The sequence below is a fragment of the Dama dama genome, chromosome 6 (assembly GCF_033118175.1).
Source record: "Dama dama isolate Ldn47 chromosome 6, ASM3311817v1, whole genome shotgun sequence".
In the NCBI taxonomy this organism is placed as follows: Eukaryota; Metazoa; Chordata; class Mammalia; order Artiodactyla; family Cervidae; genus Dama; species Dama dama.
In genome coordinates, this window is record NC_083686.1 from 42,214,141 (window position 1) to 42,228,232 (window position 14,092).

At 37.3% G+C, this 14,092-nt stretch overlaps 1 long non-coding RNA gene across 1 annotated transcript in view; it reads right to left on the minus strand.

The window, feature by feature from the left end:
• Positions 1–1,375: 1,375 nt before the first annotated feature.
• The window catches only part of LOC133058851 (uncharacterized), a 366,659-nt gene continuing 353,942 nt past the window's right edge, over positions 1,376–14,092 (minus strand). The window contains exon 5 of the long non-coding RNA XR_009693403.1: positions 1,376–1,501. This is a non-coding gene — a long non-coding RNA (uncharacterized LOC133058851). The remainder of the gene's footprint in view (positions 1,502–14,092) is intronic.

Genomic DNA, 14,092 nt, shown 5'->3' on the forward strand with positions numbered 1-14,092 from the left:
TCCTTTGCAGTCAAACTTCTTGAATTATGCATGTTCATTGTCTTGATTTCTTCTCCTCTCATTCATCATAAAATTTTTCCAACTTCACTGAAACTGTTCTTGTCAATTTCACAGTGACCTCCACATTACTAAGCCAAAGGACAATTCTCAGCCCTCATTTTATTGGTTTTATCAGCAGCATTTGACAGTCAATTCCATTCTCCTTTTTCAAACACTTTTTCACCTGACTTCTGAGAAAATAGCAACTTCTACCACACTGGCTATTTCTAAGCTACTGCGATGATTAATATTATATGTCAACTTGACTAGACTAAGGAATGCCCAGATAGCTGGTTAAACATTATATCTGGGCATGTCTGTAAAGGTGTTTGTAGATAAAATGAGCATATGAATTCATGGACTGAGGGAAGCTGATGGCCCTCCCCAGTATCCGAAGAGAATAAGAAGGAAAAGGAAGAGAATGAAGAGACTCCACTCCCTTCCTGACTCCTCCAACGGGAACAAGTATTTCACTTTTGCCTGCAGTGCTCAGAGCTCTCAGGACTTTAGAACTGAACTGAAATTGACACTGTCAGCTGTCTGGCCCTCACACCTTTGAATTACACTGCCCACTTTCCTGCTTGCAGACAGCAGATGGTGGGGTTTCTCATTCTGCAAATCACATCAGCATATAAACATTGCACCTTATTGGTTTTATTCTCTGGAGGACCCTGACTAATGTAGCCACCTTTGCTAGCTCTTCTTACTTCCCTGATCTTTTAATGTGGGAGTGTGCCAGGACTGAGATGGGCCCTGCTCTTCTCTATCTATGCCTGTTCCCTTGGCAAGTTCATCTAACCTCATGCTTAATGTACTATCTTTACACTGAAAACTCCCAAACTTATATTTCCTCAGTCAAAAATCTCTCCCCTGGATTTTAGACTCATATCGACCAGGAACTATCTCTTGATTATCTCCAACTTTACATTTTCAAAACTGAAATTCTTGCATCCACATCTTGCCAAGTTCCAAGTCTCAGTTGATGTTAACACTATCCATCCTATTGTTCAATATTTAAAGCCAGCCTTGCCTCTTCCCTTTTTCTCATATACTATTGTCAACTTTTCAAACCCTACAAGTTATACCTTCAAGATATACTTCAAACTTGGCCACTCCCTGATGCCCCCTCCAAGATACATAGGATTTACTGCAAAAACCTTCCAGTTTTTCACCCTACTTCTATGGTTTAGTATCAAAATAGCCAAACTGGTACTACTCAAACATAAGCCAGAATATGACAGTGCTACTTTCAATGGCTTCCCAACCCTCTCAGATTAAAAGGCAAAGTCACAGTAAAGCCTAAAAAGGCCTAAAAACCATTCTGCCCTCCCCCTTACCTCTTGGATCTTGTCTCATCACCGTCTCCTCTTTCAGTCACATTAGCCTCTCTTGCTCCATGAACAAGTCAAGATAATCAGTGCCTTTTGCATTTGTTCTTCTTTGTGCACACAACACACTTCTCCTAGATGCAAGGAATGATTTCATATGACACAAAAATTGTATCAAAAAACAATAATAAATCACTGATTTTCTGTAAACACAGTGTATAACCTAGTAAAGTGGAGGTTGTATGGGAAAATGGGGTAGGAAACGGCAACCTGCTCCAGTATTCTTGCCTGGAAAAGTCCATGGGCAGAGGAACCTGGCAAGATATAGTCCATGGGGGTCATAAATAGTAGGACACAACTGAACGACTGAGCACGTATGGGAGAAACTGAAAAACAAAGTGTGGGATGGAGTGGAGCATACACTGTCAGTGCTCAGCAGGCTGGATGGGAAAGCCTTAGTTACGTAATAATTGGAGGCAGAGTGATTTAGAGGGATGCATAATCCCCTGAATTAACATGCAAAGTGATGAAAGAGGACATGAAGACAAAGAAGAGGAAAAACTATGAGAGCAAGTGATTAGAACAGCATGGCTAAGACATGGAACTAGTTAGTCTTAATTGGGTAATTAAGAAATATTTAATTGGAAATATTTGCAATTAATTAAGTGGAAATATTACCAACTCCCTGTGAAAGATAGGTCAAAATTAAAAGCACACTAGTGAAATGCTTTTAAATACCTGTTACATTTAGCAGTTTTAAAAGACTTTAACTATGAAGTTGACCATAGTGTGCACGTTAATTAAAAAAGCTTCACTATAACCCCAAATTGAAAATGTCTAATGAAGATTTTTTTTTCCATATATTACGTTCATCATAGTCCAGTGAAAGTCGCTAGGGGGCGCTTATTCATACAGTCATTTAGGGATCCAGGATCCTCCATCAAGAGATCTGTAATCTGCTAGGTTCTTGGAGGTCCCCACTAGATCATTTATATCTAGCCAGCAGACAAAGAAAACAGAATATATGGAGTAGTGTATGGGCCAGTTAGAGGAAGGTACATATGCCAACAATTCATTGGCCACAACACCATCACATGGCCTCACAAAACTAAAAAAAACAGGCTGTGAAATACAGTATAACTAAATGCCCAGAGAGGTCCAGCAAACAACCTGTCAAAACAGTGAAGTGTCAGACTGAAATTTTAAATCATTTTTCAGACGAATGAGCTAGTCCAATACAGTTTCAAGTATGCTGGTAAAGGACATAAGATTCCTGGTTCAGAGATGAATAATGCATTATGCACAGCAATAGCAGTAGCCAGAGTATTGGTTTCTTTGTTTTGTTTTTGCCACACCCCAGAGTTCAATCCCACAAAGTAATGGGAAAAGGTTCAGAAGATGCCTGCAATAGGTTGTGTTACAGGAGAGGAAGCATAAGCTTAAAGAGCATTAATTTTTTTAGGGTGGGTAGGAATCATGTCTAATCTTCACTTTAGGGAGACATGCTATCCCTGTCTTCCATTGCTGAATGCTATACAAATATCTTTGAAAAGATGGTTCAGAACAAATAGTAGTTAATGTATCACATGCAAGGTACACAGAAGCAAGGGGAATTATGAAGAATTTTGTCCCCAAACAGCCACATGTAAATAAATAGTTCTCAATTACTTAGGAAAATAGAGCAAGCCGTTTCTAATAAGTTATTAACATCTTGAAATATCTAGAACTGTGTCGTAAAACTCTTAATAGTATATTGTTACCCAGATTAATTCACTTACAAGGGAACTATGTCCCACCTGTCTCCATGAACGTGAAGAAAAGTAGAAGTAGTTGCAAAACTGAGGTATTCAGAAGTATTTACTTAGTGGGAAACAGATTTTCAAAGGAGAAAAATCTGATTTTTTTGCTTTTTATATTATTATTCTGTGTTGTATGGCTGAACATAATTATTCATAAATTAGCTTTGCGCTGAAAATTTCATATTACTGCCTTAAAATGATAAAGCAAACAAATCCGTGAAGCAAGCTTAGGCATAAAATGTAGCAGCTAGGAAAAACAAATTGTTCTGCGATGACATGCTAAAGTGACTAAAGGATATCTGGATATACTTAAAGACACATGCTAATTTTTTTTTTTTAATGAAATCTCTTAGGTACCTTAGTCTACCAGGAAAAGTGCTGAGTTTAGAAGAAAAAAAAATTAAGCTTATTCCAGAGCTACCTGTTGTTTTTCTTGTTTTTTCAAATTTGCTCTATTCAATCATTTATAGAGCATAAAATTTACACAGCTGTTAAGCTAAGCACTGAAGCTAAAACAGCAGTCCACCATTACAGGCTTCAGAGATCCCAGTTAGAAAGACATAAGTTATTACAATGTACTATAAGAGTGACATGGGCACAGTGATATAGTGGATGCTATAATAGACATATAGACAGAGAAGTGTTAAACATAGTGGAAAGAAAAACTAACTCTTTATATGTGAATCTCTTCCCTAGCTCATGGGAGTCTTCACAGAAGTAACACTGGATTTAAGTCATTAAAGATAAATTGGATATGTCCCAAAGGACAGTGTGGGAAATAAATTACAAAGAGACTGAACTGTAACAATGAAGACAAGAAAACATGAGAGGACATGCTGTGAAAGGACAGAAATCAGTTCCTGGTGATGGAAGCTTCTGAGGGTTAGGGAAACCATCTTATGAGATGGAACTATGATTGGAAGCAGATTTTGAGGAGCTTTGACTACAAAAGAAAAGGGTCTGGATTTATACTGATAGCAATAAGAAGCTGGACATATTTTGTGCCTGGTCCCACAGAATGCAAGTACAGGTTCACACCAAGTACATTCATCAGTTTGAAGATCAATTCACCATTGCCATTTGCACAATTTTCAATCTTTTGTTTATTTATATTTCATTTGTTGAAACCTACTACATGCCAAATGCTGCGCCAGGTGCTAAGGAATCCACAGTGACTAAGATATGATTTCTGCCTTTAAGAAGTTCACAACCTAGTAGAGGGAACATAGTTCAACATAATGAAGACTGTGTATGACAAACGCACAGCTAACATGATGCTCAGTGGTAAAAAGGTGAAAGCATTTTCTCTAAGATCAGGAACAAGAAAAGGACACTTATTCAACATAACATTGGAAGTCCTAGCCACAGCAATCAGATGAGAAAAAGGAGTAAAGGGAATCCAAATTGCAAAGGAAGAAGTAAACCTGTCATCTGTTTGCAGATGACATGATACTATAAATAGAAAACACTAAAGGCATTACCAGAAAACTTTTAGAGTTCATCAATAAATTCAGTGAAGTTGCAAGATACAAAATTAATTACAGAACCCCATTGCATTTCTATACACTAACAATGACCTATCAGAAAATATTTTTTTTAAATCTCATTTATGACTATATCAAAAAGAATAAAATACCTAGGAACAAACCTAGCTAAGGAGGCAAAAGACCTGCACTCAGAAAACTGAAAGACACTTATGAAAGAAATTAATGACAACACAAATAGCTGGAAAGATAAGTCATGCCCATGGATTAAAAGAATCAATATTGTTAAGATTATCATACTATCCAAAGCAATCTACAGATTCAATGCAATTCCCATCCGAATATCAATTCTTTTTTTTCTAAACTAAAACAATTTTAAATTTTGTATGGAAACACAAAGGATCCCAAATAACCAAAAATGTCTTGAGAAGGAAGAGCAGAGCTGGAAGACTCACAGTCTCTGACTTTGGACTATACTGCAAGGCTACAGTAATCAAAAAGTGCTGTATTGGTACCAAAACAAACACATAGATCAATGGAACACAATAGAGAGCCCAGAAATAAATCCATGAGCTTATGGTCAATTAATCTATAACAAAGGATGCAAGAATACACAATGGAGGAAAAAGTCTGTTTCTTCAATAAGCTATGCTGGGAAAATTGAACAACTGCATGTAAAAGAATGAGGTAATAAGGTTTCCTCTCACCAAATACAAACATAAACTCAAAATGGATTAAAAGTCTAAATAAAAAGCCTGAAATCATATGACTCCTGGAAGAAAACTTAGGTGGAACATTCTGACATAAACTGTACAAACTTCTTTCTGGACCTGTCTTCTAAGACAGTGGAAATCAAAGGAAAAATTAACAAACAGAACCTAATTACCCTTAAAAGTTTTTGCATACCAAAGGAAAGCACTGGCAAAATGAAAGACAACCCATCAAATGGGAGAAAATGTTTGCAAATGATATGAGCAATAAGGGGCTAATATCTAACCTATACAAACAACTAATACAACTCAATGTCAAAAAAACAATCAACCCAGTTAAAATATGGGCAGAAGACCTCATAGACATTTTTCCCAAAGAGGACATGCAGGTGGCCAAAAGGCACATGAAAAGATGCTCCACATGGCTAATAATCAGGGAAACACAAATCAAAACCGCAGGGATATATCACCTCCTACTAGAATGGTTTTCTAGTAGGAAAACCCACTAGAATGTTTTCATCAGAAAGAAAACAAATATTGGAGAGTATGAGAAAAGGGAATCCTCTCACATAGTGGGGATGTAAACTCGTACAACCACTGTGGAAAGTAATGTGGAGGTTCTTCAAAAAGGTAAAATTATAACTACCATATAACCCACCAGTTCCACTCCTAAGTATATATCCAAAAAAAACAAAAAATTAATTTGAAAAGATATATGCACCCCAATGTTCATAAAAGCTTTATTTATAAATGCCAAAATATGGAAGTAACTTAAAGTGCTAAATCAATAAAAAAGATTTTATACACACACACACACACACACATACACACACACACACACACATATATATATATACATGCCTTCCCTGGTAGCTCAGCTGGTAAAGAATCCACCTGCAAGGCAGGAGACACCAGTTCAATTCCCTGGTCAGGAAGATCCCCCGGAGAAGGGATCGGCTACCCACTCCAGTATTCTTGGGCTTCCCTGGTGGCTCAGATGGTAAATAATCCACCTTCAATGCAGGAGACCTGTGTTGAATCCCTGAGTTGGGAAGATCCCCTGGAAAAGGGCATGGCAACTCACCCCAGTATTCTTGCCTGCAGAATTCCTTGGACAGAGCCTTGTGGCTACAGTCTATGAGATCACAAAGAGTTAGACACGACTGAGCAGCTACGCAGAGCGCAGCATATATACACATATACACACACACATACATACATACATGCATACTCATGTGTGTGTTAGCTGCTCAGTCATGTCCAACTCTTTGTAACCTCATGGACTGGACTGTAGTTGCCAGGCTCTGTCCATGGAATTCTCCAGGCAAGAATACTGGGATCTTCCCAACCCAGGGATTGAACCCAGGTCTCCTGCATCATAGGTGGATTCTTTAGCATCTGAGCCACCAGGGAGGTCCATATATACATGCATATATATACATATATATATATACACACACACACACACACACTTACACACACACATACAGTGGAATAACACACATACAATGGAATACTACTCAGCATAAAAAAGAATAAAATTTTGCCATTTACAGCAATATGGATGGAATTGAAGGGTACTATGCTAAGCAAAATAAGACAGAAAAAGACAAATATTGTATAATATCACTCATAGTTATGACTAACCTAGACAGCATATTAAAAAGCAGAGACATTACTTTGTCAATAAAGGTTTGTCTAGTCAAGGCTATGGTTTTTCCAGTGGTCATGTATGGATGTGAGAGTTGTACTATAAAGAAAGCTGAGCACTGAAGAATTGATGCTTTTGAACTGTGGTGTTGGAGAAGACACTTGAGAGTCCCTTGGACTGCAAGGAAATCCAACCAGTCCATCCTAAAGGAGATCAGTCCTGGGTTGTTCATTGAAGGGACTGATGTTGAAGCTGAAACTCCAATACTTTGGCCACCTGATACGAAGAGTTGACTCATTTGAAAAGACCCTGATGCTGGGAAAGATTGAGGGCAGGAGGAGAAGGGGACGACAGAGGATGCAATGGTTGGATGGCACCACTGACTCAATGGACATGACTTTGGGTGGATTCCAGGAGTTGGTGATGGACAGGGAGGCCTGGAGTGCTGCAGTCCATGGGGTTGCAAAGAGTCGGACACGACTGAGCAACTGAACTGAACTGAACTTACTTGCAAAATCTTAAAACCAAAACTAGTGAATATTACAATAAAGATACAGACTCACACATATAAAGAAACTAGTCTTGACCAGTGGAGAGAGGGAAAAAGGGAGGGGACATTTGGGAGTAGGGAATTAAGAGGCACAAATTTACAAACTATTATGTATAAAATAAACTATAAGAATATATTGTACAATACAAGGAATATAGCCAATATTTTATAAGTGGAGTATAACCTTTAAAAATTGTGAATCACTGTGCTACATACCTGAGACTTATATAATATTATAAATCAAATGTACTTCAATATGAGTTAACAACTAAATTTCTATAATAAATCAAAAATACATTAAAAAGAAAATAAAGGAAGGCATAAATGAATAACACAGCAATTCAGCATTATGATGCAATGAGATTGTATGTACAAGGTATCATAAAATTGTATAATTGGGGGCCTTCAGGAATTAGCAACAGATTTCTAGGGGAAATAACCGAACATCAGAGACTGACAAGTGAATGCCATGTAGAGAGGACAAAAGCATGTTCCAAGCAATGCAATGGGATCTCCCTGGTGGAGGAGCAATAATGAGATCAAGAGGGCAATAATGACAAAAAGTTAAACTGAAACTGCCTTGGTCAAATTCCTGGCCCATGCCTTTTGCTTGAACTCACTGCCTTCTGCTGTCTCCCTTACTCACTATGCTCCATCCAGACCAACTTTATTCTATTATTAGACACATTTCTCATTCCTGCCTTAGCTGCCTTAGTAAGCTAACTTTGCACTTATGGTTTCTTATATTTAAATGTTCTCTCCCTGATCTTTATAAGCAGGGCTTGTTCCTGTGGATGGCAATGCTGTCTCATCAGAGAGGCGTCTCCTGTCCAGTTTATCTAATAAAGGCTATTTTACCATGGCAATTCTCTCTGTCCTATTACCTCATACTAGTTTCTTTGTATAGCATTGATCAGTATCTGATAAAGCATATTTATTTACTTTGATTTACTTTGATTTTTTTACTTTGATAAAAGTAAAATAAATTACTTCTATTTACTGTGTATTTATTGCTTATAATCACTCACAGAAAGATTCTGAGAATATGAAACAACTCAAATTTTGTTCACAATTCTGTTTCCAGCACACAGAATAGTACCTAATAAATTTATGAATGAGTGAACCAGAAAGTGAATGAAAGGTATGTCATAAACATATTTATAGTTTGGAAAGGTACCCAAGTTGTAATGATGGAGGACTATTTTAAGAAAATCAATAATAGAGGAAAACAATTTGGGAAAGAAATGATAAGGTTCTGAATTAAGATACTGTTGATAGAAAGGCAAAGGAGAGGTTAGATATGAAAGAAGAAAGAGAGACAAGTAAACAGACAAGAGTGTTTAGATGCTGAGACATAGGTCCAAAGAGAAAGTTGAAAAGATGGGTCCAGGTTTGGACCAAGTACAGAAATATGAAGTGAGGATTTAGATAGCTATAAAGGAAACTTCCTTGGACTCCATCTTGTGACTAGTCCCGTTGAGAATATACCAACTGCATTAAATGCTGCTTACACCCGTAAAATGTGTTTATTAATCTCTACTTCTATACAGTCTCTACTTCTACCTGTGGAGGACTTTTCTTTATGGGGTTATTTGAACTCAATCTCTACTTCAGAAAATTGAAGTCGTTATTATTATAGTTTTATTATTACTACCTGTAGCTAGTACAAGTCCTTTTTAGAATAGATATAATTCACAAAAATGCAGCATGATGCAGAGTTCTCTCTATTTGCCCTTTCCCAAATAGGTGTCCAAAATATAAATATTATGGAGATGAATTCAACATTTTCAAACCATAATCAAGTTTCTTATTTAATCTCTTGGCAAAATATCCCTACTGGTACTCATTTCTGCTACTTCAGCTCATCTTTCCTACACAGAGAATTGTCTCCATGAACAACAAAATATGCATTTGTAACTATTATTGTCAGTGGAATTATTTTATTTGTGTGCAAGTGCAAACAGATAAGCAGGGTCTACAGCAATTAATAGTCAATAGATCAGAATTTATAAATTAGAAGCTCTTGAAAAGTTTGTGCTTCTGTTTAAGGCCTTAATTTAAATTTTGATGTTCAAGGGATTTAATATATATCAAAGTGCTTTGACAACATGTAAAATGCTATTATCTATAATTCTGACATAACTATGCCACCTCTAAAACTGTAAAAGCATAGTATAGTTAGGGAACATTTCCAAGGGTAAAGAAATACTTATTAAAAAATTTTTTTTCTTCTCTTTGAAGATATGTTAATCTTAAAACAAAACAAGACATAGACAAGAACTTTTTTAAATAGTTAGAAAAATAAGGTGAATTTCTATCATTTCTTGCCTTAAGCTATGACTATAAAGTTGCTAATGAACACATATTATTCACTACATATCTAAACAATTTCCAGGAAAAGTAAAAATTGACTACCTGTTAATCTGTTACTTCAATATAAGTAACACAGCCCTTAAGAGTAAGTTCTATAATGAGCTTTTAAGATTCGAGTACCGAAAGAAGAAAGGATGAATAATCTGCCTAATTCTTGCAATCTGTTTAAGGCCATATACCTGAACGCATCTGGTCTCATCTGATTTTTGCATTTTATTTGATAACCCTAAACTGCACCTTAATACAGTTTGTCTTCTGTATTTTTTTTTTTTTCTTTATTGCATTTCCTTTCATTTTCCTTTGTATTTTGTGTTTTGGTCATTATATCCGAAGAGCATGACATCACTTCACTGACAATAGGGAAGTTGTCTGAAAAGACAGAAAAAAACAGTCTTATAAATGACTAAATGTTAACTCTTCATAATTCAAAAAGAAGGACGCTTTCATTCCAGTTAAACCAGTAAGAAAAAGGCCAAGGACTCCCTGTTCAGAGTAGTCCAGTCTTTTCCTGGACAGCTCTGGAAGGCTTTCACAAAAGAGTAGCCTGGGGCTCAGAGACAGAAGCAGACCAGTTCTGCGTGCTAAGTAGTTTCAGTGATGTTCAACTCTGTGTGAGCCCATGGACCGCAGCCCGCCAGGCTCCTCTGTCCATGGGATTCTCCAGGCCAGAGTACTAAAGTGGGTAGCCATTCCCTTCTCCAGGGGATCTTCCCGACCCAGGGATCAAACCTGGGTCTCCCACATTGCAGGTGGATTCTTTACCTTCTGAGCCAGATTATCCCTTATGCCTATTCTGACAACCCCTAAATGGCTTACAGACCCAGAGCAGAGCATCTAGACACCTATCCCTGGGAGGTCTTATTAATTTAATGAGAGATATTAATGGTTATTTGATCAGAGACTCACAATGCTTAATAAACCTTCATTTATACTCTAGTTAAACTTTCAGGTGTTACCCACTTCCCTGAAGACCAGTGATTGAGCTTGTTAAAGGTGAAATTACTCATATAACCCTAGCCAGCTTGGGTTAAAATGCAAAGGACTTGCTTGTTAATGGAAAAAGAGTCAGAGTGAAGGAATTATAGGTGATCCACCAGAGGCCTATATTATTTTATTGTTTCTCTCAACTAAGAAGTTGTTAAGATTTCAGATCATCTGAAGAACTGTCTTGTTTGCAATTCAAAAGGAAAGGGGGATGGGCTGGCTACAAAGAGGAAACACCGGAATCCTGGAGTGATATCCAGGATTAATATCCTGGAGTGATATTCCAGAATCCTGGACTGTTCTGATTGTAGATTATCCCACTACTCTATATACGTTTGTTAATGCTAATGAAAGTCCTGAAAATGAGAAAATTTAGTGTACATAAACTAAAATGTATAAAGGGGAAATGGAATGCCTAAAGAAATTTTTGTCTGGGGACCAAGTTCCAGCTATGCACTGAGGACTTCCCTGATTCATCAGTGGTTGGAGTCAGATGTAAAGTTAGTAGAGTTAGTAGTTAGATGTAGCTAGATGTAGAGTTAGTGCAGTGATGGGGCATACTATTGGCAAATTATATTCTTTAACTGGCCAGATTAGTCTTGCCAATATAAGAGGAGTCTTACAGAACCCAAATTATTCTTATCCTGCCTTGCATCTTCTTAATTTCAGAAATTTGGTTCCTTACAAATTGTTCGCCACTCGCCTCACTAAGACATACACACACACACACACACATACCCCCCACATCTCAAGAGGACTTCTTAAAACAAGCCTCTCTTTGGCATCTGCTGTGGCAAACTGACTTGCATGATCACTGGCTATAAGGCCTCAACCCCACTCTTTCTCCTTGACCAGGTATTTCCTCTGGTATACGCCAACACAATGCCAGATGGCTCTCAACACCAAACATTCTACACCGCTTTTAGTAATCACTGCGCTGAACTCAGACTGTGTTACCTGCATAAAATTGAGAATAATGTCTCCTTTTTTGGTAGCAATCAGACCTAGCCCGAGGACAAACTGAGAATCAGATATTGAACCATTGGACTCTCTCACCAGATGCTACACACACCTCCTCTCTCTCCTTTCATCCTTAAGTTAAGCACACAAAAGCCAAGACAGATATTCACACAACTCAATGCTTGTGGGTCTTCCACTGATAGCCAAGAGTCCTGGAGTTTCCTGTTGACTCCACTACCCTACCTGACTCCTATTGCATTCCTACATGGTTGGGAGTTAATCAACCAAAGCTTTTGAGAATAAATGGATTTTGTGCTAAATCCCAACAGATCAGAAAATAATGAATAGGGAAAGGGAGGAATCCAATTGCTCTAGACCTTAGGAACACATCCCATATAAGGCATTCTCCCCTGAAAGCTTTTGACAGATAAAAAGTACATTTAGCTCAACTGAATGGCTGATATTTGAACAGATTCTCTTGTATGCATTTCTAAAGTACTATATATTTTCTGCCAATCCAAAAGAATGTTCTTAAAAGGGTTTTAGAACAGGGTCACAGAAAGCAGTGGCCCATAGAAAGAAGTTCATATTTGCTCACATATATGGCTAAGGAAATGCATCACAGATCAATTGTGAATCTCATTATTAAGAAATTTGAGGCTGTCAAAACCTTAAAAGCTATATTTTCCCTATAACACACAGATGCATTTCCATTCACCTTTCCTTTAAAGGTCTCCATTAGAATAAAAATATATTGAATGGCTATCCTAAAGAGAACTAGTCAACACTTCTCTTTTTCCATATGAGTTATCTTAAAGCTTCTATTATACATTCCATTAAAACTACTATGTAAGTTATAGCTACAGGCCAGATAAACATGTAAGCTAGCTTTCTTTGGAAAATGAACACTTCAAAGAGAAAAAAACTTCCCTTTTACTGCTTTTATTGTCAAAGTCTCCCAGGTAAATTGTATTTATCGTAGTAGGTTGCTCATTCTAAGCAACTGTGTTAGGAAGTTGAGTCCCACCTTGTAGGCGTGCACTCTCTGAAGCAGCTGAAGTTATTTGAGCTGATTATATTAATATTATTATCACTGTTTAACCATAGGGCAAAGCTTTAAAGGGATTTTCAATCCATGTTCACTACACACAAGATATATGGCTAAGATTCAAAATGTAAATGCCTACAGGATCAAGGATCTTGGCAGCACATATAGGAGGATGGAGATGGTGGGGTGTAAGGAACAAAGCAGTGTGGCGACGGTGTGGGAGGAAGGACATATCCCATCATAAGGAGGCAGATTCTCCTGAGTTCAGGACATTTGTCACTGTGAGGCAATGAGGACCTAGTGAACGGAGGTGTAACGATGTTAAAAAGAAGCTGGAAATGTGGACATGTTTTGTCTGTCTGTGGAATTTCCCAGCTTAAAATGTTGACCAAAGCACTTTTGAAACCCTGAACTGAACACAATCACACTTTCAGGACAAATTCAATCAGAGAGCTGCCAGTGAGGTACGCTTTTCCATATTGACTGGCCATATAACGAAGAGCAATGTTAACCCTATGTGTCCACTTCGGTAGGTCACAGTACCCAGATTTGGTGAAACATATCTGGATGTTGCTTAGAAGGTATTTTTTTTAGATGAAACCAACATTTGAATTTGCAGATTTTGAGTAAATGACTTTACTCTCAATAATGTTGGTAGGCCTTATTCAATCAGTTGATAGAGAAAGACTGCTCTCCTCAAAAGACAAAACTCTGCCTGCAGACTGCCTTTGACCTTGAATTCTGATTCTGCATTGAGTCTCCAGTCTTTGTGGCTGCCCCGCAGATTTTAGATTTGCCAGCATCCACAATCACGTGAGCCAATTCCTTAAAATCATCTCTATCTCTCTATATGTATATGGACACATACAAATATATACTGTTAAAGTGGAATACAAAACAGAGACTGAACTTGAACATTTCCTGAGCAGACAAAACCATTAAGCCATATAAGCAATACTTAAATTAGCTTATTCTGCAAAACAAGTTAAATTGTAGTTATTTGTTGTAAATGCCTCTGATAATAATAAAAGAAACTTAAGCCATCTTCCTTAAAAGATGGTATAAGATTTTAACCAATACTTTTAACCAATACTCTACCATCTGCAAAGCCCTATTATAATAACTAATTACTATAAACAAATCCCTTATTTTCACTTTACAAGCCA